The sequence below is a fragment of the Anomalospiza imberbis genome, chromosome 6, assembly GCF_031753505.1.
Source record: "Anomalospiza imberbis isolate Cuckoo-Finch-1a 21T00152 chromosome 6, ASM3175350v1, whole genome shotgun sequence".
Classification (NCBI taxonomy): Eukaryota; Metazoa; Chordata; class Aves; order Passeriformes; family Viduidae; genus Anomalospiza; species Anomalospiza imberbis.
The window spans coordinates 52,025,360-52,050,452 of NC_089686.1; the positions used below are offsets into that span (position 1 = coordinate 52,025,360).

General features: G+C 39.5%; 1 protein-coding gene and 1 long non-coding RNA gene across 3 annotated transcripts in view; both read left to right on the forward strand.

The window, feature by feature from the left end:
• NAV2 (neuron navigator 2) overlaps positions 1 to 25,093 on the forward strand; it is a 405,891-nt gene that overhangs the window by 109,673 nt on the left and 271,125 nt on the right. The gene's annotated exons all lie outside the window — the stretch shown is intronic.
• Positions 12,550 to 19,751, forward strand: LOC137476678 (uncharacterized). The gene is made up of 3 exons (XR_011000524.1): positions 12,550 to 13,025; positions 16,304 to 16,409; positions 18,645 to 19,751. It is a non-coding gene; the product is annotated as an uncharacterized lncRNA (long non-coding RNA).

Below are 25,093 nucleotides of genomic sequence, written 5' to 3' on the forward strand. Positions count from 1 at the left end.
AAGTGAGCAATAGAGGACTAATACAAATGTACTATAATACAAAATTGCAAATTATGTTTTCAACACTTTTAATTGATTTGATCTGGCAATATATTTAGCAGTGTTTAATCCCAGGTACTTTTTAACAAGAAAGATGTCAACTAGAGAGTCTGGGCAAACAACTTGTTAAAAGTTCCTGGTTGCCATCAGTGTATTTGTTTTCAAACTAGGTCTCTTAGTCTGTTTCCCATCACAGTGTCCTGAGAGGACCTTGCTCTGTCTTTTTTTTTTTAACGCTTTGGTATGTGTTCTTCTCACGATATGTATAATTATTTCCATTAGAGTTAATCAATCAACACCAAATAACAAATGCTTTTACCATTAATGGGAGCACTGAGTGTGAGAGGAGGGCAGGACTGTTCATGTGAAGACAGCACATGGAACAGGAGGAAGTGCTGTTAAGTATTTGCTGCTTGGTAATATCCCAGGCGGGTCTCGTATTGGATTGGTCTGGTTGACTTTTGGCATAGAGCCAGGTTAGGAGGTCATAAAATGCACACTTGTTTTCCAGTTGAGTGTTTTGCTAGATAATGGAAATGGCACCAGGGTACTACTTAGAATATATATGGATGAGAAGAAGAGAAAAGAATAATTAATTTAAAAAATGTTCCATCTTGTTTCATTTATTGATCATTGTATTGATACCATATCCATGTTTTCAGCACATCCCACCTGGGGGTTTTCTGCAGCACTCCGTAGTTCAAACAGCACTTTCTACTTTTCATGTAGCAGGTCAGGTCTGGTGTATTTGCATATCTCTAATTAAAGTGTAAGGAGATGTGTAATTAGCTGGTAATACTACCTGATTGTTACTTGGATCTGTCATTGTTGCAAGGCTGTGGTACAGCAGTGTTTATCTGTAAGTGATGCTCAAGGCTGAATGAACCTTACCTGTCATATTTTTAACTTGCTCTGTCTTTCAACTTCTGAGGATGTCTCAGCTTAGCTGGAGAGCTTCAGATGAGTGGCAGGGACAATTGGGCTTTCTTTGTGTTACTCTGGGATGTGGGTTGTGAGTAAATGACAGGGGCACTGACATAGCCACCACCTCCTCAGCAGCTGCATCACACAATGTTTGCCCACTGTATGTGGCTGTCTGCCCTAGTCTGCTTCCTTGTTGATGGGGTAAAGGGTTGATGGGTTGAGCCAAATAATGGATATATGTGTTATTCTACTCTTAAAAAGTAAAAAGAAAAAAGTGTGAGTCAACCATAGACGCATCATGTGTCCACTGTGCCAAGCATGACACATGGAGGCCAGGAGATGGAATGGGCTTGCTGAGCACTCAGCAGGACGATGGGTGCATGTCAGAATCACAGAACAAGCTGGAAAGGACCCACAGGGACCACTGAGTCCAGCTCTTGGCCCTGCACAGGATTTTCCCAAAAGTCATACCATGTGCTTGAGAGTATTGTCCAAACACTTCTTGAGCTGTGCCAGGCTTGGTGCTCTGACCACTTCTCTGGGGAGCCTGTTCCAGTGCCCAGCCACCCTCCAGATGAAGAACATTTTCCTGATATCCAGCCTAAACCTGACACAACTTCAGGTCATTCCCTCAGGTCCTGTCACCTGTGACAGAACAGAGATCAGTGCCTGCCCCTCCTCTTTCCCTCACAGGGAAGCGGTAGACTGTGATGAGGTCTCCCCTCAGCTTCTCTTCTCCAGGCTGAACAGACCCAGTGCTCATGTGACTTCCCCTTGTGCCCCTTCACCATCCTGGTGGCCTCCTCTGGACATCACAGCCTTGGACCATGGCAGAGAGCTGTGGTAGAGGATCAGCCCTGTGCACAGGGGCTTGTGCAAATGCTGTGATGTGTTGCATACAGTGGGTTATTTTACCAGACACATAATAAACTTCCATTTTCTTTCAGCTGAGAGACCCCCTTAGATATGGTTGGAATTAGCAGGCATTCCTTCTTTTCTTTTACAGCAGCGAGGTGCAGGCTTGGAAGTCGCTAATTACATGTCCTTGGGATTAGAGGATTTGTATATGCAATAAATTGCCTTTTAGCTCCCTCAGAGTTCAGCCTATTTAGTTTTGGTTTGTAAATGGACATCCCTGACAAAGCTTGTGTGCAGTTTTCTTAACCTAATTTATAGTTGGTTTCTCAGCATCGTTGGGGAACAAAAGAAGAATTAATTAGTGTTCAGGCAGTGAATGTTTTATTTTTTGCAATTGTTAGTGCAGCATTCAAACAAGTCCATTTTGTTTTATTTATAACCAAGTGTTTTGTTTTATTAAGTATTCTTTCAAAGAGGTAGCAGAGCTAGTGATAAAGAGTATGGCTATTTTTTAAATTATTTGAAGCTAACTTTTTTTATTTAAGAAGAAATGATGTTCAACAAGTTTCATGTGTATTGAGAACTTTTTGCTGGAGTTGCAGTATATAATACTTTGTCTTGGGGAGGAAAACTGTGGGATTAGACCAGATATTTTTACTATATAACCTCCAATTTTAATAAGTTATATCAAGTATAGTGGGTTTTCTTTAAAGAAACGGCTATTTTCTATTTAAATGAGGAGAAATTAATTAATTTATTTTTCTTCACTGTGAAATTTTAATAATTAAGTCAAGTGACCTGAGGAATAAGAGTCTTTTCTTAGTTAAATTATTTAACTCCAGTCTCAAGTAAGGGAAAGATTTCCTGTGGAGTTCTTTTGTATTTGTGTTAAGCTGAAACTTCCTCTGGATTTTAGGTCCTTTCCCATTAAGCAAACACTTGTGCTTGTTTCACTTGCATGGTTTTAGCCTGAACCTCCCTTAATCTATGCAGGGATGACTTGACTAGAAGTATCACACGTGATAAATACCTGTTAAAGACTGTGAGGAAGTCCTGCACAATCTGAATTAGCAAATTCTTAGAACTGGTTTTTCCATGCTTTCCATGCTTCCAGGTGGAGTGAGGGAAGAAGGGATAAAAACGTCTTTTTTCCCAGTTTTATTTCTTTGTCTTGCCTAATGGGCCACATAGATTTCTAAATCAGTTTTGCAGATGTTAAGTTAAAAGAAAATTACACATTCAGAGTATTCTTCATTGATATAATTGATAGCAAGCATCATGAGTCATTTATTGTTTGCAAAGGCACTGAGACATTTATTAATGCCACATTTTACTAATGATTTCAGAACGGATAAGTTAATAGGTCTGAGTTAAGGCCCACAGATACTATCAACTCATTTAGTATTTTGTGATGTTGTTTTGTAATGTGTACTTGTGTAGTATTAAATGCCCTCATCTGGCTCTGATACAATATTCACACTCAAACTTAATTTGGGAAGTTATGGGGAGGCTTAATCCTATTCACACATTTGTGATTGCTGCTTTTGCTGTGGGACATGATGCAGCCATAATTTGAAGTATGTTCATTAAGCATGTTTTATTAATGTATAATGTGCACCATAAATACAGTGACCTTTGAGATAATTCACTTATATGTCTTGATTCATTACTACATTTTCCACTTGTTTATTCTTCAGACATGAAAATGCATGAACTTCTGAGCTTTTCAAGACCTCACAAAATGTGTTTTGTGATAACCCATAAGGGATTTTATAAAGAATCTTCTGTTCTCTCTGCTTTAAAAGTCAGAAATGATGGAAAGAGGAAATTCAGCTTCAATTAGCATAGCTGTGACTATCCATCACTATTTCTTTATTAATTTAAATGTAAATATGTAAACATTCCTTGCAGACAAGTAAATTCATGGGTCATAGAGTCACTCAGGTTGGAAAGTCCACCCATGAGCCCAGCAGTAATAGGTCCACCACTAAAATCACATCCATCGCCCAGCAGTCCTTGATGTATGAAATATTCCTGTTTAACTAGGCAGGTATGTATATTCTTGGCTATATTTAAGGGGGGAAAAAAGCCTAAATAAAACCAAATTTTTTTTTTTAATCAAGAGTATCTGTAATACTTAAAGTTACAAAATAACACTTGTATGATCTTTCAGTTTAAGTCATCTTCAAAGAATGTTCAAAGCTGATTCAATTTCCTTTGTCTTTCTTCGTACACAATGTACAAAATGTAAGATCTTCTGGAAACTTTAAGGTGAAGTTAATTTTACTCTTTGAAAATAATTGTATTATAATATTTAATTAATTTTGTTTACTAGTGAAGGTTAGCAGTGATGTATAAGAGTTGAAGAACAAAGTCTGTCAAGAAAGTGTTTTATGTGCATAGTACATTCAGAGTAAACATTCAGTTGTGATAGGAGTGTTTCTATCCATGAGCAAATACTTAGTTTCTTCCTCTTAAAATCAAATTATGATGAAATAAGCCTAAGGGGAATATAGTTTAATTTGCTATTTTAATGGCTGTAGTTATAAAATTAAGCTTCCATTTTAATTTTCATTCCTTTTTGTGTTCTACTTGCATGTACCCAAAGTAGTAAAATGTTTCAATCAGAAGTCCACAAAGCCTTTTAATTTCCTCTGCACCAACAACTTGATAATTTCCAAACCATTGATTGATAGCAGATCTCATTCTATTAAGTCTCCATTTTGACTTTTCCTGATGGAGCAATTACTCTCCTGATGCTGTGATTCAGCAGCCACTTCTAATGCACACACATTCCTTTGACTCAATTTATCTGGAATGGAAGTATGGCTCTGTTGGTGAAGGTTTTATGTCTGTCGTGAGTTCTGTGAGGAACTTTAACTCACAGAGTCCTTTGAAATAATCCCTGGAAATTGCGCTTCCCTCTTTGCATCATGTGCTTTGGTGAGCAACCAAGAGGTGTTCAACCTATTTTTGTCTGAAATGTACCCATAAAACTCACATAGAGGAGCAACCAAGAGGTGTTCAACCTATTTTTGTCTGAAATGTACCCATAAAACTCACATAGAGGAACAGTATCAAGCCGACTTCCAGTACTTAAAGGAGCTACAAGAGACTTGGAGAGGGGCATGGAGTGACAGGACAAGGGGGAGTGGCTTCAAACTGATAGAGGGCAGGGTTAGATTAGAGATTGGGAAGAAATTCCTCCCTGTGAAGGTGGTGAGGTCCTGGCACAGGTTGCCCAGAAAAGCTGTGGATGCCCCATCCCTGGAAGTATTCAAGGCTAGTTTGGATGGGGCTCTGGGCAACCTGGGACAGTGGAAGGTGTCCCTGCCCATGGCAGAGGGGTTGGAAGGGGATGATCTTTGGGGGTGCCTTTCAATCCAAACCATTCTGTGATTCTAAATTGTTAAGAACACCTTCAGTCTGTTCACTGCTTCACTGAGAGGAGCCATGGTGCTTTAAGTGTGTGTAGCTTCTGGATATCTCTTGGAGTTGAACCTATGCTACGAAGGAAGCAATCACAGGAACAAGAATTAAGATCATGTGGTTGTTGCTTATCTGGAGTGGGGGTGTGTGTGTTTGTTTTAATAGAGTATATGGCTAAAATGTTAAGAGGCAGCATTCTCATATACCATGTATGTGAAAAACCCAGGGTGACAAAAAAGGGAGGCACAGGACCAACAGATGAGTTGGATACTCCAGTGCTGTTTCACAGGTCTCCAGTATTGTTTTAGGTAGAAATATAGTTAAAAATAAGTTATTGCATCTTATGAACTTTCATTGCTCTCTATATTTTCTTCCTCAAAAAATGGAAAACAACCCAGTCAATCGCTGAAACACGGAGCTTTCTTGCTTGTAGCTCCTCCAGTATAGCAGCCTTGCCCTTCTATCATTGTTCCCTCCTGCATGAAAAAAAAAAAAATCACACTGAACCCTTGGAGTCTTCTTTTGGCTGCATGGAGAAGAGGAGTAATTACCAGGTTTATGATAAGCTGTTCCAGTGTTGATAACTTGCACTGCAAGAAATGCAGATGAAATTTTGACTTGCAGGATCAAATCTTAAACACAAAAATGGGTTTGGATTGGTCTTTAATCTGAATGCAGTTGTCTGGCCCCTTGTGTCTGGCCCAAGTTTGGTGACTAAGAGAGTGACTCCACTTTTAGGGGAATAGCAACCTTTTCCTCATCAGCAGTGACTTCAGAGATATTCCAGTAACAGCATTTTATTGGAGGTTGTTTGACTTTTGTCATGCCATTTTATCTATAAGAAAGTCTAATTTTCAGTAAATAATAATTAAATGATGTTCCTTCTGTCTTTCCTTAAACTGCTGATTCATACCCATATTTGATAAGAGTCTGGGTATGAATCACACAATAAACAGCCAGCAAACTGCTGGGAGATGTGACTGACTGAGAAGCAGTACCCTGGCCTAGAGTTTCCTCAAGCAAGAAAGAATTTTCCATTCCAGTCAACAGGGGAAGAGAAATACAAGTGAGTTGATAAGTTGTATCCTTTGTAGAGGAAGACTGGAAGGCAAATACCATTTATAAAACATCAGTTATTTTCACAGTATTGGGCTACATCATATCTTTTCTAGGATTTTGTACCTTGTGAAGGAAAATGCTGACTTTTTCTTTGTTTTCCGAAGTCTCTTTTCTTGGATCAACTTGGTTATGTGTTCTCTCACAGTAGGATGTTTTAGTGCCTCAGAACAAAGCCTTATGGTATCTTTGTACTGCTGGTAATAGTGTTTACCAGCTGCAAGTGATTTAGAAGTTTGGAGCAGATACGAATTGTTTTCAATTTGAATTCTTTCCATCAGAAATTTTTATCCCTCAAATCTATTCGTATGCTAACATATAATCTATCAACGCACAAATAATATTATATTTTCTGCATACCATAATTATTTAAGTTTCTATCTATGTTTTATGGTTGATGGAAAACTGGCAGAGTTGGATCTAGCATAGCAAGACTGGTTCAAACGATTATCAGTGTGCATGTTTGACATTCTTGGCCTGTTAAGTGTTGTATTTTACACTTATTGCTTCAAGATTAGCATGATAGATTAGCTTGCTTAGATGAATGTTTTTGTAATTTATGCTTTTATTAACTGTTCTGTTGATCCTAGAAAATAGGTCTTTTTTTCCTTGATGGATGTCACATCACAGGAATACAGCTTTTAAATCAAGTGCTGTTTTATGCTGTGGTGATGTTGTGTTAGAATCTATTTCAGATGAAAAGTACTGACATATATAGATATAAAAACCATAGGGAAATGCAGAATGTCCTTCTGCTGTCTTGTGATGTAAATTCATAGCACTTGTCACCTGCTTTGCAAGCTGTGTTACTCTGGTGTTATCCATAAACTTGATTAAATTTCCTGAAGATGAAATGAAGGACCCTGGCAAGACCAAGAGGTGTCAGAGTTCAAGAGCTACCAAGAGCTCACACATCCTTCTGCTAAAGCCCAGGATGGGTGAAAGTCGAGACAGGAGCAAGCCAGGCTGTACAAGAGAGTACAAAGTTTCTATTTGACTCGATTTAAAGGCTGCCTGTGATCACACACATCTGTCCTTTTATACATATGTGCATATAGTATCTGGGACTTGGGATGCTATTTTGGATACTACATGCAGGAACAAATTCTGAAGTATTTATACACTGACATTATGCAACATCTGTGTTTCTTTTTCAATCCAGATTCTGGACTATAGTGTCCCTTGAAAAGCAGCTGGAGATGTGAAAGAATTTTGGATGATATTTCCTTCAGATTTTTCTCCTGAATATTCTGGATTCTTCAGTTTCTTCTTGTGGCAATGGTTTCTCTCATTACAGTCAAGTTACATAACCATAGCATGGAGACATATATATAATAACTGCATTTATGCTTTTGTATACTTTGGAAACCTAAAGGCTCTGCTCAAACATGGTAATTTAATATGGTCACTAAAATTTCAGTTCTCCTCCACTGAAAATGGTCACCAAATCTTCTTTATAACCATCTGTATAAATAACTTGGTTCTGTATTGATTTTTCAGAGAAAACCTTTGGCTTGTTTTGCACCTGCTCTGAGCTGGTTAAGCATGAGGCAGATCCAATTTAGAAGACATATATAGCTGTATTAGCACATTATTGTACCTGAGATTTTAAGCCAAGGCTCTCAGCTTTGAACTTCATCTGGCTCAGGCAGATGTGGCTCCGAGCATCAGCTGAATATGGAACACAAACAATGACAGCATAAATCCCACCCTGTGGGGCCTGGGATCATTCCGTACTCTTGTGAGTCCCAAACACATCAAATTTTTATGGTCTTCAAATAATAATTTTTTTCCAGCCCTGATTCCAACCTTTACCTCAAAGAGAATATTGCTCAATACAAGTTAAATAGCAATTCTGAGGGTGGAATAGAGTAGGAAACATTGGCTACTATGGAGATCTTTCAAAACAGACTTAGTGAGTGATAAAATAATTACTGTTCTGCACTAGTAATTACTGAGCTATTAATACACTTAAAAAAAGACAACTTCACAGATTCCAGCTTCTTCATGTGAAAACCTCTAGCATGTACCTCATGGTTACAAGATGTAGGAGTCTGTGGCTCCATTTGTTGTGTGTATTAAATACCTTGTCATTACAAGTCTAAAAATTGTCACTTGCACCTGGAGAAGCTACATTGGCAACTCGTTAATACCCAGGCTAATTTTAATTATTCTCTCTGGGTAGATACAGATCTTAATTTAGATTAATAGCAGACCTCTCTGGGGCATTTTCAAAATAATCCAGGCAAATTTATTTTCATATATATATATATATATATAAATATATATATATGTATGTGTGTGTATGTATATTGGTTTAGCTGTGATTTTTGGGGGCTTTTTTTGTTTTTTGGGTTTTTTTTTTGTTTGTTTTTTGGGTGGTTTTTTTTGTAACTAAAAATAGATTTTGATGCCAATATCTTCTTTACACTGAGCAACTAAAGATCACTGTTAGATCCTTAAAAGGAGCAGATAAATCCTCCAACAAGCACTGTGTAGGTAGGTGTTTGTAAGCTGCTTTTTCAAATATCACCATGAGGTGTTTTGTGGAAATGTGTAGCGTTGTTTTCTTTGCTCTCTCCATTCTCTTTGCCCTCTTCCTTTCCATTCTCCTAAACAGTAGTTAATGCCTAGGATCAGCATGGTTGCTGCTGCCATGAGAATATACTGCAGGAAGAACAAAAGAATGACGTGCGCTTTGAAAAGGAGCCAGATAGTGAAAAATTAATACAGCCTGCTTAATTACAGGCTTTTTCAGAGCAGCATGTTTAGTTTTGCATCACCTCAAAAACTAATAACTTCATGGCTTTTTAAAACCAAGACAGCAAAAAGAAGTTTGATGCCCATTATAAAAAAAATAACGATCGGGTTTTTGTTTTTAGTGTAGTATGTGGAAAAGTTTAGACTGAAGAACAGCTTTAAATAAATCATTGAACAAAAATAAACAAATAGCCGCTAAAAATATCAGCTAGAAACAGTAATTCACTGTTTCGTCTCAGCTGGAGTTGTTTGTTGCAGGTGCAGTTGGTACCTTGGGTTTTGCGGGGGGACAGCAGTGTTCACCTACATCTGTGGTCCTTGGTCCTCACCACTGTACTGAGCAAAGGTTTCCGTCCTCCTCTGAGGTCTGTGCCACACCCTGTCCCTCTGGTGCTCGGGTTTAGGTAGGGTTTGCACCGTTGCCATTGCTACCCAAGCAGGGCTGTCAGAGGGAGCTGCCAGGGCATCCCAGCTGATAGAAGTTCCAGCAGCTTTCCCACCTTCCCTGTTTTTCAGGGGATGCTCAGCTGCCCTGTGACTTGTGCACAGAGAGCCTGTCTGGAGTGCGACTAGCCAGAGCTCAAGGAGACCCTGCTGAGGCTTTCTGCTCCTTTCCTGGTCATGCCTGTGTTGGGAGTAGCTTCCATCCCTCCCCCACTGCCACTGCCACTGCCTCTTGGCTTATGCTGCACTGTCTCCCCAGAAATAACTTTTCCTTCAGACTTGGAGGTGGAGCAGGGGATGGCTTCTCAGTTGTCTATCAGACACTCTTCCTAAGTGCTTGGTCCTCGTTCCACCCAAGAGACAGCCAGTACCTGGATTAAACTTGGTAGGAGAATTGCTTTCTAGATTAGAAATGCAAAAGAGGCCAAAAAAGTGCAATTTTTCAAGTATATTAGTTCCGAGGTAGAGCTGTCCTGCTCTGCCAGACTGGGGATTTTAGCTGATGGTTGTTGAACTTGTCTATTACGATCTTCTTGGGGTGGGCTCTCAGACATTCATACCAGCCCCCTGGCTCTGAGTCCCCCATCAGAGTCATGAGCTGGCCATTTTTGTGCATCCCTAATGGAGCAGATGTCAGCCTGATGATTCTGAACCCATATGTGCACATACGGTGAACACACAAACCCCAGTGGGTCTGCATTTGATTTATCGTGGATTAGACAGAACTGATCAACCTAAACATGTCTAAACATACAGAAATATCTTGGGGTTTATTTTAAAGACCAATTGTTGATCTGAAACATTCCTGTCCTTTTAACAAGAAATGTTCAGCCTTGTACTTATCTGAAAATGGGTTTTAACAAGTTTTCTGTTTGTTAATATATGAATCCTAAGGTAATATTCATCTTTTGTTAAAAAGTTATCTGAGGGTTGATAGGGTCTTTATTTGGATATCTATTTTAATTGAGGGATTTTCTGCTATTTTATATTAGCATCTGAAGAACAATTTACTGAAAAGTTGGATGAGTATGGAGGCAGCTCAGTTTGAACATAATCAGTTCTCTCAAGGCTTTTTGGAGGTTTCTGTTAAGAAGGTTTCTAGGAACAAAGAGTATATTGACTTAAAATTTCTGGTATTTTATGATAAAGGATGAGAGGGGGGAAAACTAACCAAGTATTTCAGTGTTGCTCCTTAAACATCTTGATGAAAAGAATAAATTGCAGCATTTATCCTGTGTCTCTGATGCATTTTCTCAATCTAAACATTGCTTCTAATAGCTCTGCACCTTGTAATCTACTTTTGTCACCATCATACATGTTTTCATCAATCCTTGTAGTGAATGTGCAAAATCTCTCATTTACCTTGAGTGTACTTTAGGTGAACATCATTACAATAGGCACTTTCTCACTAGGTCTAAAATAGCAGGTTGGTTTACATGCTTATTTTTACAATATTGAGAGAAAAAAGTAGTTAAATGCCACTATTTTGTATGCAAGAAGGGAATACTTCCTGTGCTTCACTGCTGTCATGTGAAAGTCCCTAAATTGATTTTGGCAAGTAGATAATTTAGAAATTGCTTTAGTGGCATAAGTGTTTTGAAAATGAACCTTGAAAGTGAGAATATGAAACCTGTAATTATCTAATGGAAGACTGAAATGGTTTTTTAAAGCAAGCTAAAAGGTAAACACTGGAGTTGCTGCAGTTATTGGACCTCTCCACATGCTGTGCTGTGTCTGTGTATTGTGGATACACAGGACATGATTTTCCAGATGCCCATTAATCACAGAATGTTTGGGTGATGCACTGGGATCGCAAAAAACATGGAAAATGTGATTGCTCTGTAGGTAGTAGCATTTGTGGAGGCAGACAATTTCTTGAAGGATTCAGTAATTTTCTTCCTGAATTTTTTATCTTTTTTTTTTTTTTTTTTTTGCATCTATATTTTTCAGGTTATTTGGCTCCCCACTGTCTTTCTGCCAGGGGCAGGGGCGTGTATTTCAAGTGAGATGCCTTGTTGTATGCAAGTGTTTTACTCAGACTAAAAACCCACTGAATTCTTGGCCTTGGACTGGTACACTCGTGTCAGACCCATGTTCTTCTCAAGAGTTTGCTGATGGTAGAGTTTGATTAGGTCACAGAAGATCCAAGGTCTACCAAACTTAAATGCCTCTTTGTTTTTTGTGATTGTGGCTCACTGGTATGTGTCATTGCAAGAGATGAGTATTTGCCTCTTTATTAGTGAGAAACATTTGTTACTCTGCACAAATAACTTGTCACCTCTGAGAACTAGAATCCTTGGAAAACTTTGGCAAGAAAAGCAACTAGAAGTGGGAAAAGTTTGGCAGATACTGTTCATGTCCACTGGAATTTGAAGGTTTTTTTTGAAGTCACTAATGTCACTCTTGATTGTGATTGAGACTAGATGATGACTTTACCTCCCTGTTACTTTTTACAAAAAGCCTCCATCAATGTGAGGAAGCAAAATACCTGTCTTTGCTGCTCAGCATGAGGTTTGTTCACTGCTGTGGCAGTTCTGCCCATGTGCCCATTTTTGTGGGCAGCTGCATACATCATAACGACCTTAGGTCCTGGTGCCGGTGTGGCTGCAGGGGAATGGCTCTTGCATACATGCCTGCATAGGAAATGTTAGTGTCAGAAAGCTGAGTAAATTCTTTCTCAGACTGATACACGCCTTTAAAAGTGACTCTGTAATGAATTATGTTCCTGAGGAGAATTGTAAAAATTTTTGGCCTGTGAAAACATTAATTTATTTACTTCCAAAGGGAACTGATTCAGCTGGAGGTAGGTAGCTATCAGTGGTTGCAGTGATGTAGTATTGCAACACCCAGAATAAATGTGCATGAGACACAGAGAACATAAAGAACCTTGTTAATCTGTTTTGTAGTCCCATCCAGGATAAGGCTGGCACTGGTTCCTGCCACTGCTCTGATGCCAGAAGAATCCTTCCCTCTAGTTAACAGCCCTGAAACGTGGCTTTCATGCTTCCTGTGATATGAAAGGTCTCTTTTGTTATTGAAGTAACTTCTGCAGCTTAAAAAGCAGCTGGGAAGATTGACTGTTCTTCCTGAAGGTATCCTGCCAAGGAAGCTGCATGGGACACTGATGGTGATCGCTGAAAGAACAACATTTGATTTTAAAGTAACTCGAAGGGTTCCAATGGGTTATTTTTTTTACTAAAATTTGACTTTTCTATTCTTTTTGGCTAAAACAAAAGTAGGAAACCAAACAAACACATCTCAAAATATACTTTATCTTGCAGTTATTATGGCCTTAAATAATAGTTGCTCTTAACTGGCATAAGCTGGTGTTGTTGCCTAGAGAAACAGTCCCATCTTCCCTGGCAGCCTGTTCACATTCCTGTTGCCTCCTCCACTTTGCCAGCGTGAGGGTATCTGCAGCTGAGCATTGACATGGGCTGAGGAACTGACATGAGGTAACAGTAATCCAAGAGAAATTGCTGGATTTTTGTGTTTTGGTCTTTCCTCAGCTGAGTTAGCCACTCTCATTTGCCACCTGGCTCTCCATGTGCTGGTGTGATGGGGGCAATGACACAGAGCAGGAGCAAGGGGCGAGGAAACAGGATCTGTTCTGTGGGTGATGCTTGTGCAGGCCCAGGTGATGGAAGAATAAATAATTAAAGGTGTAGTTGCTGGTTTAACATGGGACCTTTGAAGTCTCATGTTCTGCAGGGCAGTGAAGGGTGGTAGTGACCCATGTGCAAACTGCTGTGGTGCAAGTGTTACTGTTTTTCCAGATTTGAGTCACCAGCTCTCTGACTTTATAATGCTCCACAAATGCACTTTATCACTGGATGAAATAGGCTTTAATGTTCCATTTCTGTGTTGGTTGGTGGTGTACATCCTTTCATACTGCAGACACAGTGAAGCAACTCTGTTTTATAGAAGTCTTTTTTCCAATGTTTTTTCTCTGGTTTTATTTTGGTGTATAAATCTCTGTAAAATTATTATGTTAATGCTTTTCCAATGGAATTGGTATGATAGTTTTAACTGCGAGTGTGTACAGAGGTCATCTATGGATCTGGAATTAGTCAAGCAAAGATTAATGCTATCTCTGTAGCTGTTTTCTCCTAGCTTAAAAAGAAAACAAAGTTAATTGCACATGAGTGGGTGTAGAAAAGCTAACAAAAATTTTATGATAGGTCTCTGATGTGTATTGGATGATGTTTCCTTCCTTGTGCAACTCTACTAATTCGTCCAATTATTTTTTAAATGAAATGAACTTGTACAAGCACATAGTTATTTATCATAAACAATTTAGAAGCTTTAAAAACTCTTTTCTATCTGTTGTCCATTTGAATTAAGGATCCTTTTCATAAAAACTGCCTGGTCTTCAATACACTGTGCCACAATTTGCTTGTGTAGCTGAGGACAAAAATGTTTTTTAACACATTTGGGATGAATGGAAGATGAATCTTTACTGTCCTTACAACAGGAACTGTAGTTTTCTGTTATTTGCAGGAATAAGCCACTGCCAGTCATTTCTTAAAGCATTTTTTAACTTCACTGCACAGGTGAGAATCAGGGGCTGCTACAACTTCCACCCAGCACAAGCAGAGCACTATGCAGTGCTCAACACAGTGTGGAAACTCTGAAAGTTTGGAAGCTTGGAAACTGTGGTTTCTAATGTTTTTGGGGAACGACAATGCCAAGTGGGGTTATGGGTGGGGCTGAAGAGATGCTGATGGCCTCTTCACAGCCATAATCCTCCCTGAAATGGAGGTAAACTCCATTGCTGCCTCCTGAATCTGCACAGCTACTTACACAGTACATTTTGGAAAACACTTATTAGGATAAATGTGACAAAAATCAAAACATGGAGTAAGCCTTACTCAAGTTCTAGACCTCGTGAGTTTTATGATGTTTCAATGAAAAATTGACTTCTAAAAATTTATCTTAATTGTGCTGGAAGAACATCTTTCACAGCAGATGTTCAATAAAATGTAAGTTGGTCTTTCAGCATCTCTGTTTCTAGTTGTGATGTCTTTGTTGTGAAAAGTTGTCATCTGTCTGAATACATAATTTTTCGAGCCACCTGCTGCTCCTTTCCTCTTCTCTCCTCTTCCCCACTCATTTCCTTTTGAGGTTGATACTGAAAAGCATTAAACCTGAGGGCAGCCTCTTTCTACCAAACTTGCTTTTCACACTGTGCTCTCCTGCTAATGCTTATTTTATTAGCCCCCTTCTTATCCTGGCAGTAGAGGCAGTGACATAGCAGCCAGGGCACTTTTCCAAACCCTGAAATTTTACAAGCAGTACACAGTGGAAACATTTACAAATCTGTTCCAAGATACATATACACTGGGTGTGTATATCCAAATATAAATATTCAGATCTGTTTGTTGAGTTTTCAATTCTCTACCCAGTTAAATTTTTATATTTGGTTGTCCATGGAGAACCTTTTGCTTTTTGTGGTCAAGATGACAGAAGGTTTTCTAGGGAGGAAGAGCTGTTTTCTTATCTTGATGTTCCCTGAGGCTTATCTGGAATCGTGGGGCATCCACATACTGGGTGTTGATAAGGAGACAGAGCTGGCAGCTCCACCAGGTCTGCACTGCTGACTCATAGATCCTTAGTTATCTCTATGAAGGGATGGGCTGCTGCAGGTTTGAGGGTCTCGTGGGTGTTGAGCTTTTTTAGTCTCTGAACGAGACTGTTTTCTGTTTTTTGGTAAAGCATAACTTTTTTTAAGGGGTTGAGATTATCTGAAGGCCATCACTTGCTAGGTGGAAAGCTGTAGCAGCTCTTATATTCTTCAGAACAGGAAGCAGAACAGTGGCAGTCATTAGGGTAAGTGAAGCTTTGACCTCCCCAGGTGGAAAACTACATTGTGTTTCTCTCTACGAGTTGAAGAAATCTGAATAGTTTAAAACCGAGTTTTTACTGCTTGTAGTATTCGATCTGTTTTTTTCTAAATCATGACTTGTTGACTTGTAGGCAAAATCCACTTAGGGTGCTTAATATCTGGTCAGGCTTTCTTGAAAAATGTCATCTTTCAGTGTGTAAATTCCATGTCTGACAAAAGACAGTGATCAAAACTTGTGTCTGAAGAAAACCCAGGCATTGAGGAACTTAAACTTTGTGGTTTGCCTCTAGATTTTAATTAAATGGATTTTTATAAAAGCAAACCTTACCATCAAATACTGCAACCAAAAATTCACAGTTTTGTAGATTTCTGGGTGTGATTTTTAGGTTTATTCCCATTCCTAAGACTTTGTGTGAGAAAAAGTCTTTACCTCAAGTGTCTGGTCAATCCCTTAGATTTTAATAATCTGCTGAAGAATATCCTGTCAAATGACAGTGAATCTTCAAATGTAATGGTTTAATGATATTTTTCTCAATTATTAATACTCTTTTTTCTTCTTTACTGTATCTGAAATGTTGTATCTGCAGTTACAAGAGCAAGGGCACTTTGCAGAAGTTAGCAGATATGCCAAGTTTGTATTCCAGCCCTTCACGGTATGAAATTATTAAACGCAATTGCCTGAAAAAACATTTGGTATCAGTGGAGCTAAAAAACCTGAAAAGGTCCAAACTTGACCTTTGGGAAGGAAATATTACCCATGCTTGGTAAAGCGCATCTGCACCTTTTGCTTCGTCTTGACTGAACTGGTATTTGAGGATTTACTTAAAAGTGAGCCTGTACTCAAGTTTATTCCTGAATCGTGGCCTCCTCTGAATCCTGAATCCTCAGAAAGAGGACAGTGCTCCCTTCTTCCCTGTGGACCTTTCTGTCCATCACAGGAATGCCACACCTGACTCTGCAGGGGCAGTGTTTGCCATTCCTGTCTGGCACACAGGTAAATCCCTGAAGTGTCCATTTTTGAGAAGAGTGGATGAAGTGAGGACCAGAGGCTGTGGTGATGCCTTGTGAAGGCTGACCTAGAACAGAGGCTAGACAGAGCTAAAGAATAAAGCAGGGATTTATTAGGAGGCTCAATAGATCCACCTTAGGCAGCACAAGAGCCCAGCCAGGGCTATACCCCAGGTGAACCCAAAATGGTCACAAAAAAATGGACCACCGGTCACGGGGTGTCTCACTTTTATAAGTTCTGGTCTATTTGCATATTGGAGCTAATTGTCCAATTACAGCTCCAGCCCATGAAGTCACATCCTTCTTGTTTTTCTCTCTTCATTCTGCTGTTGTTTATGCTCTTGGTCCTGAGACCTGGATCAGTACTCAGCTGGGTCCCCAGCTAGAGAAGGAATTGTTTTGTCTCCCTACTCTGTGAAGAGAGCTTACCATCCCCTAATATGAAGCTCAGACCTATACACTAAAGCAGCACAGAATCTGAGAAATATAAAAGCTAAAACCTGAGGCATCAGTGGGACAGATTCTTCCTCAGAATGGGTGGTGTTGCAAAGTGTTGGTGTGAAATTCATCTAGCCCTAGGCAAGATGTACTTTTTCTTATTCTTTTCTTAAAGTTAACCTTCTGTTATTTGTCATGTATTACTGCAAGTGCAGAAAGCTTTGGAAATTTTGATAAATGGTTTACAGGTGGGAAGGAATAAATACAGCACTAGGCATAGGAGGATCAGTGTGAGTTGTCCCCAGTTCAATATGAAATACATTAAATAATTAAATACTCTATCTGCATTATTGCCCCTTTACCTGAGTGTAAAAGTTGCAGTTTCTTTTATATGATCAAGTCAAACAAGCAGAAAGGGGTAGGAATTTGCAGAGTGAATGGCAGTAGTTGCCGCAAAAATAAAGAGATATTAAGATTATAAGGGGTGATCAAGAAACAATTTCTGTTGAATTAATCTATGTATGAATAGCATACAGTTATGACAAAGCACCTGAGTAAACCATGTTCTTAAATAACATTTCTCATCTATAACTTTGATAGTTTGACACAAAGGAGTAAAGTATTTTGGCTTTTATCAGATTAAATTCTCAACAAATAAATTTTCAGGTAATTGCCTTAGCTGGTTTCTGTTCTTCCTGTTAGGCTGTGGTGCCTAACACTATAATTGGTGCCTCTGATGGGGAAATCGGTCAAGTATTATGAGTGTGCCATACACACCACAGCATCTTCTGATTTGTGGCTGGTGAGAGAGGAAGATCTGAGGGGATACAGGAATAGTGGGAATACCCATTAAAACAAGTCCTCATGTGAGCAGCAGGGCAATATAAGCCCAGTTCTCTCTGGATTAAGCTCATCTTTGGATTTTCTGGTGCCAGATGAGGCAACAGTTTTTTCTTGGCTGTTTTTGAAGCCTTCACAACTAAATTCTGGTGCCTGGTGTGGCTGGCTCCAGCTGCAGCCATGTTTTGGTGGGAGTTTAATCCCATTTATGAACCCTGTTGGACTTTGATGTTTCGGGCTTTGCTAGCACAGCAGCTAAACCTGGCTGGCAAACCTCCTTTTTTGTCTTTGGTTCAAGCAAAAATTCCAGGCAGGAGCTGTTAAACTGTGTAGGGAAAATTGGTCCCAGCCAGGAATAGTTGTCAGTGCTAACACAGCTGTTTTCAAAAGTTACAGCAAGTTTTGTTTTATATGTAAATTTTTTTGAAAGTTTGAATTTTAGGTAGACATCCCTTGGGGTCAGGCTGTCATAACAAAGGGCAGAGTGTGCTATCACACAGTGACAGGTAACAGGAGATACAATGACTGGAAACACTAACAAAAACATACCTAATAAAATTAGAAACCACAATATTTTTTTTCATAATTCACCTGCTCTTAAAGCTCATCTATTCAAAAGAAAAGCAAATTGCCACTTGTAAATAAAGAATCTTCACATGTCATTTTCAGATCTTCATCTTTTAATAGTTTCTAAACATAACACCACATCAAATACTTGAACAGAGCATTTGTGTTTCCCCAGCAGTACTTCAAACTTGTTTCTTGTGCTTTCATGCAACTTGTATCTTTGGTCTGTGCCAAACCATTCTGATTGTTACTGGTGCTGTTTCAAGGCGTTTTTTACCCAATTCTTTATGGAATTTTTAATCTAATAAAAAGGCTAAATTATGCTTAGGCCTCTCTTAAAACTCCTGAGATTTTATTTTGTTCTCCTCTCTTTCAGATGCTGAGTCATCATGTTTATGAAAATCATACATCACTATCTGGAAATCGTATAATTTATTTAGAAATGCTGACTGCCACACTTTATCTGCTAAACTAAGCAAGCACTAAACTGGCCTTGATCAATGTGCTTCAGTCAAGGGTGCTGCAATTTACTGGCTATGACCTTCCCTGCACGTTTAAAAGCCTTAAATGACAGGGAAAGTCAATGGCAATTACAGCATTTAAGAAACTCATGGAGAGTGAGGTAGCTAAATAACAACAAGGATTTAGAGCAAGCTTGCTTTTTTTTTTTTTTTTTTTTTTTTTTTATGTCCATATCATCACTTGGCAAAGATTCCTTCATTTGTGGTGAATGAATAAGGTAGATCTAGAAGCAGTGAGTTCAAATAAATAAAATCTGCCTTCATGTTTCTAAAAAAAGGCTTTTCGGCTATCTGGAGAATGTTAATAAAGAATTAAAGAATGTTAATTATTGCTGGGTCATTCCAAAACTATTACAAGATCCACATTACAGTAACACAGGTTGTCATAACAGCCTCCATGTATTGGACCAGCCTAATAAAATCTAATCTTGTTTTCTCAATCTCAAACTCTCCTTTTTGGCCTGTGGGAGGTGTTTAAGAATGCAGTACATGCACACATACCTATAAACATTCCTGCAATGTCTAATAGTATTGGATGATTTTTTATCTGTATCTAATCTGAGGTGCTTTTAAAAGTCCTAATGATAGAGAGTGTGCCCCTTTGTGTGGCCTAGACCTGCACTCTCAAGGTTTTTCAAGTTGAAGGGCAGGAAAACCCCATTAATTATGTTGTCTCCTAAGGTACATGTGATGCTCTTAGAATTCAAAAGACTGTTGGTTTTCAACATGAAGCAAAGTGATCCTGCTTTGCTCATTGGTGTGTGTTATTCTGGGAGATTCCTCAAGGACACAATGTGGAGAAGTGTTGATGGGACAAAATTATTCCAAGTTTTATAGCTGACACCTTCAAAGACTCAAACTGTCCTGACCAAGCTGTTTGCATTTTAACCTTGTAATGTGAACACTTCCAAGCTACTTAATCCAGTGCAGCATGACAGAAATAAAATTAAACTTTATTTCAACAGCTGGAATCATTCTATCTCAAGCCTTTTAATTAAAGATCACTTCCTACTTTTACCTTCACTACACTGTGTGTCTGCCATGTGCTTCTTGGGTGTAAATATTGTGTAGAACTGTCCATCATGCAGAATTGCAGTGTCTCTGGTGAAGCTTTTGTTTGAAAACCATTTCTGTACATCCCAGGAGGAATTGGAAAGTGCTAGTCCACAGGTACCCAGATAGATACAGATTGCTCCACCGGAGAGACAAGAGGCTCCAAACGACGCTTGATTCCTGAAAAACCGGGTCACGGATCTGGGAGATTCGAGGAGACGTTCTCACTGGCCAGGGAAGTGGACAGAGTGTTCGGGCACCAACTGTAGGCTGGCCTGGGATCCGGTCCAGCAGGGTGGCCCATAGCTGGCTAGTCCACAGGTGCCTAGATAGATACAGATCGCTCTACTGGAGAGACGAGAGGACGCTCAGGCTGCTATAATCCAAGAGGGTTTATTGAAGGCAAGGTAGAAGGTGAGGGTAGGAGGAGAGGTGCAGGGAGACAACCACTCTGGAGGGAAGCAGACTCTGAGAGCTCTGAGGGAAGGCGGGACCAGGGTGTATAACAGTGGCGAAATGGGAGTGGTTGGGGTGCAAACGATCCAATGGGGAAGAGGCTAAGGGGAGGAACAAAGATGGGGTGACATGAACAGAACCAATGAGGGGACAGGGAAGGAGTGGTCTCACAGAAGGAACCAATGAAGGTAACGAGAACCAAGAACTTTCTAGAACGGGGGAGTAGAACAACTGTTGATTGAGATAAACCAGTAAGGGTACAGCATTTGATGGACAAGCTCCCTTATACTTCTGTGACCTCCCATGGTAATTCAGGGGCCCCTCCCACAGAAAGTATATATGGAGTTGTATTTGGACGTACTTGTAAAGATTTTCCTGTTTAAAGTTGTCATTTTGCCATCAGCATGTGTGAAGTGGCATTAGTGCTCCCTGCCTTGCAGGGGTAAATCAGGATGGTTGTTATTTCTGCCAGGTCCCTGGGATGTTAACTAAAAATGTACGTTTTCATCAAAAGTCCTGGGTTAATCACAGTCTGTATGTGGGACTGGCACTGCCGTGTGCCTGAAAAAGGGGGATTTCATGCAGTTTTTAATGCAGTGGCATTTGGGTCTGAGGGGCATTATATGTGCCCTGGGCTGGCCCTGGTGTGGGTGTTGTGTCTTCTCCAGCCTTGCCCATGCTCCCCAGTGATGACAGACTGAGAGTCATTATCTGCCACTGCCTGGCTCCCAAAACAGAGCTGCATTTGCAGTCTGGTGTTCTCTAAGATGCTTTTGTTCACTTCATCAGCTGAATATTCATTTATGTATCAAATTGCACATTTGTTGAGAAAAATGAGGGCTGAAGCTTTTCAGTGCTTAGATTAAGATGCAGAAATGAATCATAAATCACTTGAAGAATTCTGTCCTTGAATCTCCTTATTGCAGTTGCTGGAAGAACATGTATATAAGCAACCATCATCAGTGCTTTCTAGCGTGGGCTGTGCTTACTGCAGTGAAATTGTGAGCACCTGTATGAAGGAGACTTGTAAGAAAAAATGTTTAACATAATTTGAGATTCACACAAAGTACTTCCCTTCTATTTTGTCCAGATTTACATTTGCAGTGGGACTTCCAGGAGTGAGGAGTTTATGGATTGGGTTTAATTTGTTTTTATGAACTGCAATGTAGGCATCACCTTCAATACATCATAAGAAAGTGGTCTGATACCCCCCAGTTGTGTATTTCAGGGCTTCCTGCATCTACTCAGGCTTGGATATATAGAAATGCTGTCGTTTTCCCTTTTTTTTTTTTTTTGCAATGCACTTTCCATTTTTCTCATAACAAATGAGAAATACTAGCATCTGGTCTGGTTGTCTGGGAGTACAGTTATTCTTCATGCATGTGTTAATTTCACTAAGCTATGAACATTATTTAAATTTGCACAGAAATAATTTTACTGGGGAAGTAATTAACTATAGTCTGGAATAAGTGTGCATATGTATGAAGAATATGCTGTTACTGAGAGGATGCGTCCTTTGTATGATGAATGCTCTGGGGTTTTTTTGAAAGGTGTGATGAAGAGGCAGAAGAATTATTCTGCTCTTATTTGCTTCTCCTATTTGTGCCCCAAATACATCTTTCTTTTATAAAATTGCTGGTAGCGAGCTTTAATAAATCGGTTTCATGGAGGCAGAATACTGGCCAGAGGATGCTGGTTAATGTGTGGAAATGAATGCACTTCATGGGCTTTGGAAAGTTGTGGCTGGGGAGAGGTGCAGAAATGGAACCAGGTCACACAGTTACCTGTGAATGTTAGAAATCTCAGTGAACCAAGAAAGCCACTTAATACAGAGCTTTGAACTCAGTGATTTTATTCTAATTGGAAATACCTGCAAGGCAGCTGAACAAAGGGGTGAGCCTGGCAAATTCTTGATTGGCATCTTCTTGTCTGGTAGGCACGGTGGACAAATGTGCCATGATAATTTTGTCTCTAGTCTGTGAAGTTCAAAATCATCCAGGTGATGAGTTTTTACAGAGATTTCATGTGGGGGAGAGAAGTGAAAGTAGGAATATACTGCAGGAAGGAGGCTGCTTGCAGGAAATCAATGAAGTGAGTGCATGCAAAGGACATGCCATTTAAGGAGGAAAAATGTAGGAAAGCATCATTAGTATATATTTGAAAAGAAGGAAAGTTGTTTTGGTTAATTTAAAAAAAAATGTGTTTTTAATTATATTTTCTATCAGAAAGACACAACTTTATCCCAAACTGATTTTCTTCCATTCCATGCCATTTTGTCTTTTGGCCTGCTGGCTGTGTTGAGCTGACTGGTATTCTGGGTTATTTGGTATTTTTGAACTAGTGTTTATTGCCTTTTGTGTATGCTTTAAATGTTAGTGAGGGCATGGACATTTTGGTGAGGTTCAGGCTGAATCTTCTCTTGTTACTCAATGTTCTGCCTTGAGTAGCTGCATTTTGCTTTTCTGTCTTGGAGGAACATCATATTGGTGGGAACGAAAATGAAGCAAAGCCAGCAGGATTTTTAAATGAGTTTGATTTGACTTAGACAAGAAAACTGCTTTGGGATCTCTGGAGTAAAAAGATTTAACTTCTGTTGCCTTATGCTATAAGTCAGTAGCAAAGCCACAGAAAGATTGCAGAAATTTTGAATCCCCTTCATTTCTTGCAGCCACATGAAAGAAATCTTCACCACCAAAAGCTTGGAGAATAATACTGAATATGCTTCTCTGTTAATGATGGCCCATTTTAAAAAACCAGCAGTCCGATTGACAAAATTTTTGAGACAAATTATTTTAGCCTATTAATAATCATGAATTCAAAAATATTTGTCTATACTCACTTTGAGTTGTCATCATCAGTTATGTGTGGGTTTGGTGTATCTCCTTTAGCTTTCCTCATTATAACCTTGCATCCCTTCCAAAGTCATCCATTCTAATCTAGGGAAGTAGTACTTGGTCTTTTCTCCTGCTTTCCTGCCCTATGCAGCCTCCTTGCCCAAGTCCTCCTCACACCTTCTGAATCTATTTTATTTTATTTAATATTTTTGCCTACTTTAGCCATTATGTCCCTGGTGAGCTCTATCATTAGTTATTTTTGCCAACAAAAAAAATTGCAGTAGGAGCCCATTCTCTCTTAAACCTGCCAGTGCATCTACCACTTAAAACAAGCAAAATATAATTTAAAGGAAGCTCACATTTTACTGAACTCCAGCAATTCCTACAATAAACAAAAAGCCAAGGGAAACCAGCTTCGTTAGTGCTTAATTAACTTTACTGAACAGACTCAAAGGGAAATGAGCACCATACACAAGAGCTGAATACTGTTCCAAATGCTCCAGATTATTTTCTAACTTGTATTTCTCATGAGCTGTGTAAATTGGCCAACATCTGTGAAGATGCTAAAAAATGTTTCTGCTCCTGGAAAATTAGAATATTCTTCTGCAACCTGCTTCATTGCTTCTCCCTCTCTCCTACCCTGCTGAGCCTGCTTCCAGCTCTGCTTCCATCTGCTTGTAGGTTAGCACAGCTCAGACTCTCCAGAACTGCTGAACTTTATCATACATGGCAGTTTTTAGAAGCAAGATGTTCTTAAGGGTCTCAAGTATTTTTTATATATATATTTATGTATGCCTGTTCCTTATACCAGAGCTGTGGCACAGCCACATAACAAACATGCCTTTTTCCCTTGTGCTGAGACCCTTGCAAATTTATGGTTGTTCTTCGCTATGCTTGCTCTGTCTGATTGAGCTCTTTCAGTTTAAACAGTAAGTATTTAGAAGGGAAATGTTCAGAGGTGGGCCACGGGCTTTCCTCTTGTGTGGCATTTTTGTGCGGTTACATAGCAGCTGGTGTCAGTGGAACCGAGGCACTGGAAGGAGAAATACACCACAAGGGTATTGACTCAGGCAGCAGTGCTAATACTTAACAAATGTCATTCCTGATCACAAGTTCATAGGACTTGGGAGTTTTGGAGATCAGTGTGGAGTTTCTTTGCAAATGCAGAGTAGATGTGATAAGTGCCTCTTTGTCCCAAGCTGAATTTTTATGAAGAAAGAAGATGTGGCTTTTTCATGGGAAGCCATAATGAATTCTTCATTGTATATTTTTTAGATCACAAGGGGTAATTTACTTGCCTTTTTCTTATGGCTCTTGTCAGAATTCATGTTGCCTGATCTCCTTTCTCTGCTATTAAAACTCACCTTCTTATTTACCACAGGCTGGGAGAGACTAATCTTAGTTCCTAGTAATTAGTACTTTTTTAGTTCTTTGTGCTCCATGCATGGCCAACAAAGGCCTAATACAGAATGTGCATATTTTCTCTTCACAGTAAGCTAACAATCCAATAAATGGAAAGCCTTTTTTCTTCTTTCTCCATAATTCCTATCTTGCCCTCCCCCCCCCATCATATAAACCTGTGGAAGTATTGAACTAGTAACACTAAGAATCAATTTAACTGTGCTGCTGTAGCAGTAGCGAGAACAAAAAGTGATAGCAGGGGTATTTCTGCTGAGGCTGAGCCCCAGGCTGACAGAAATGTGTTTCCAGGGAAGTGTTTCATCTGCTGCCAGCCCATGGCTCCTTCCAGGGCTGTTCTGAGCAGCTGCCAGTGCAGCAGAGGAAGCCATATCCAGGGACAGCATGGGAGGGGTGCATCCACATGGAATGCAGGTACAGCTTGGACAGTAGCTGCTGACGCCCCTCTCTCCCCCACAACCTCAAACACATCAGTAGCCTTATGGATTTTCAGAAATGAGCATTTTAGAAACTCTTCCTTCAGAAAAAATATATTCATTTCT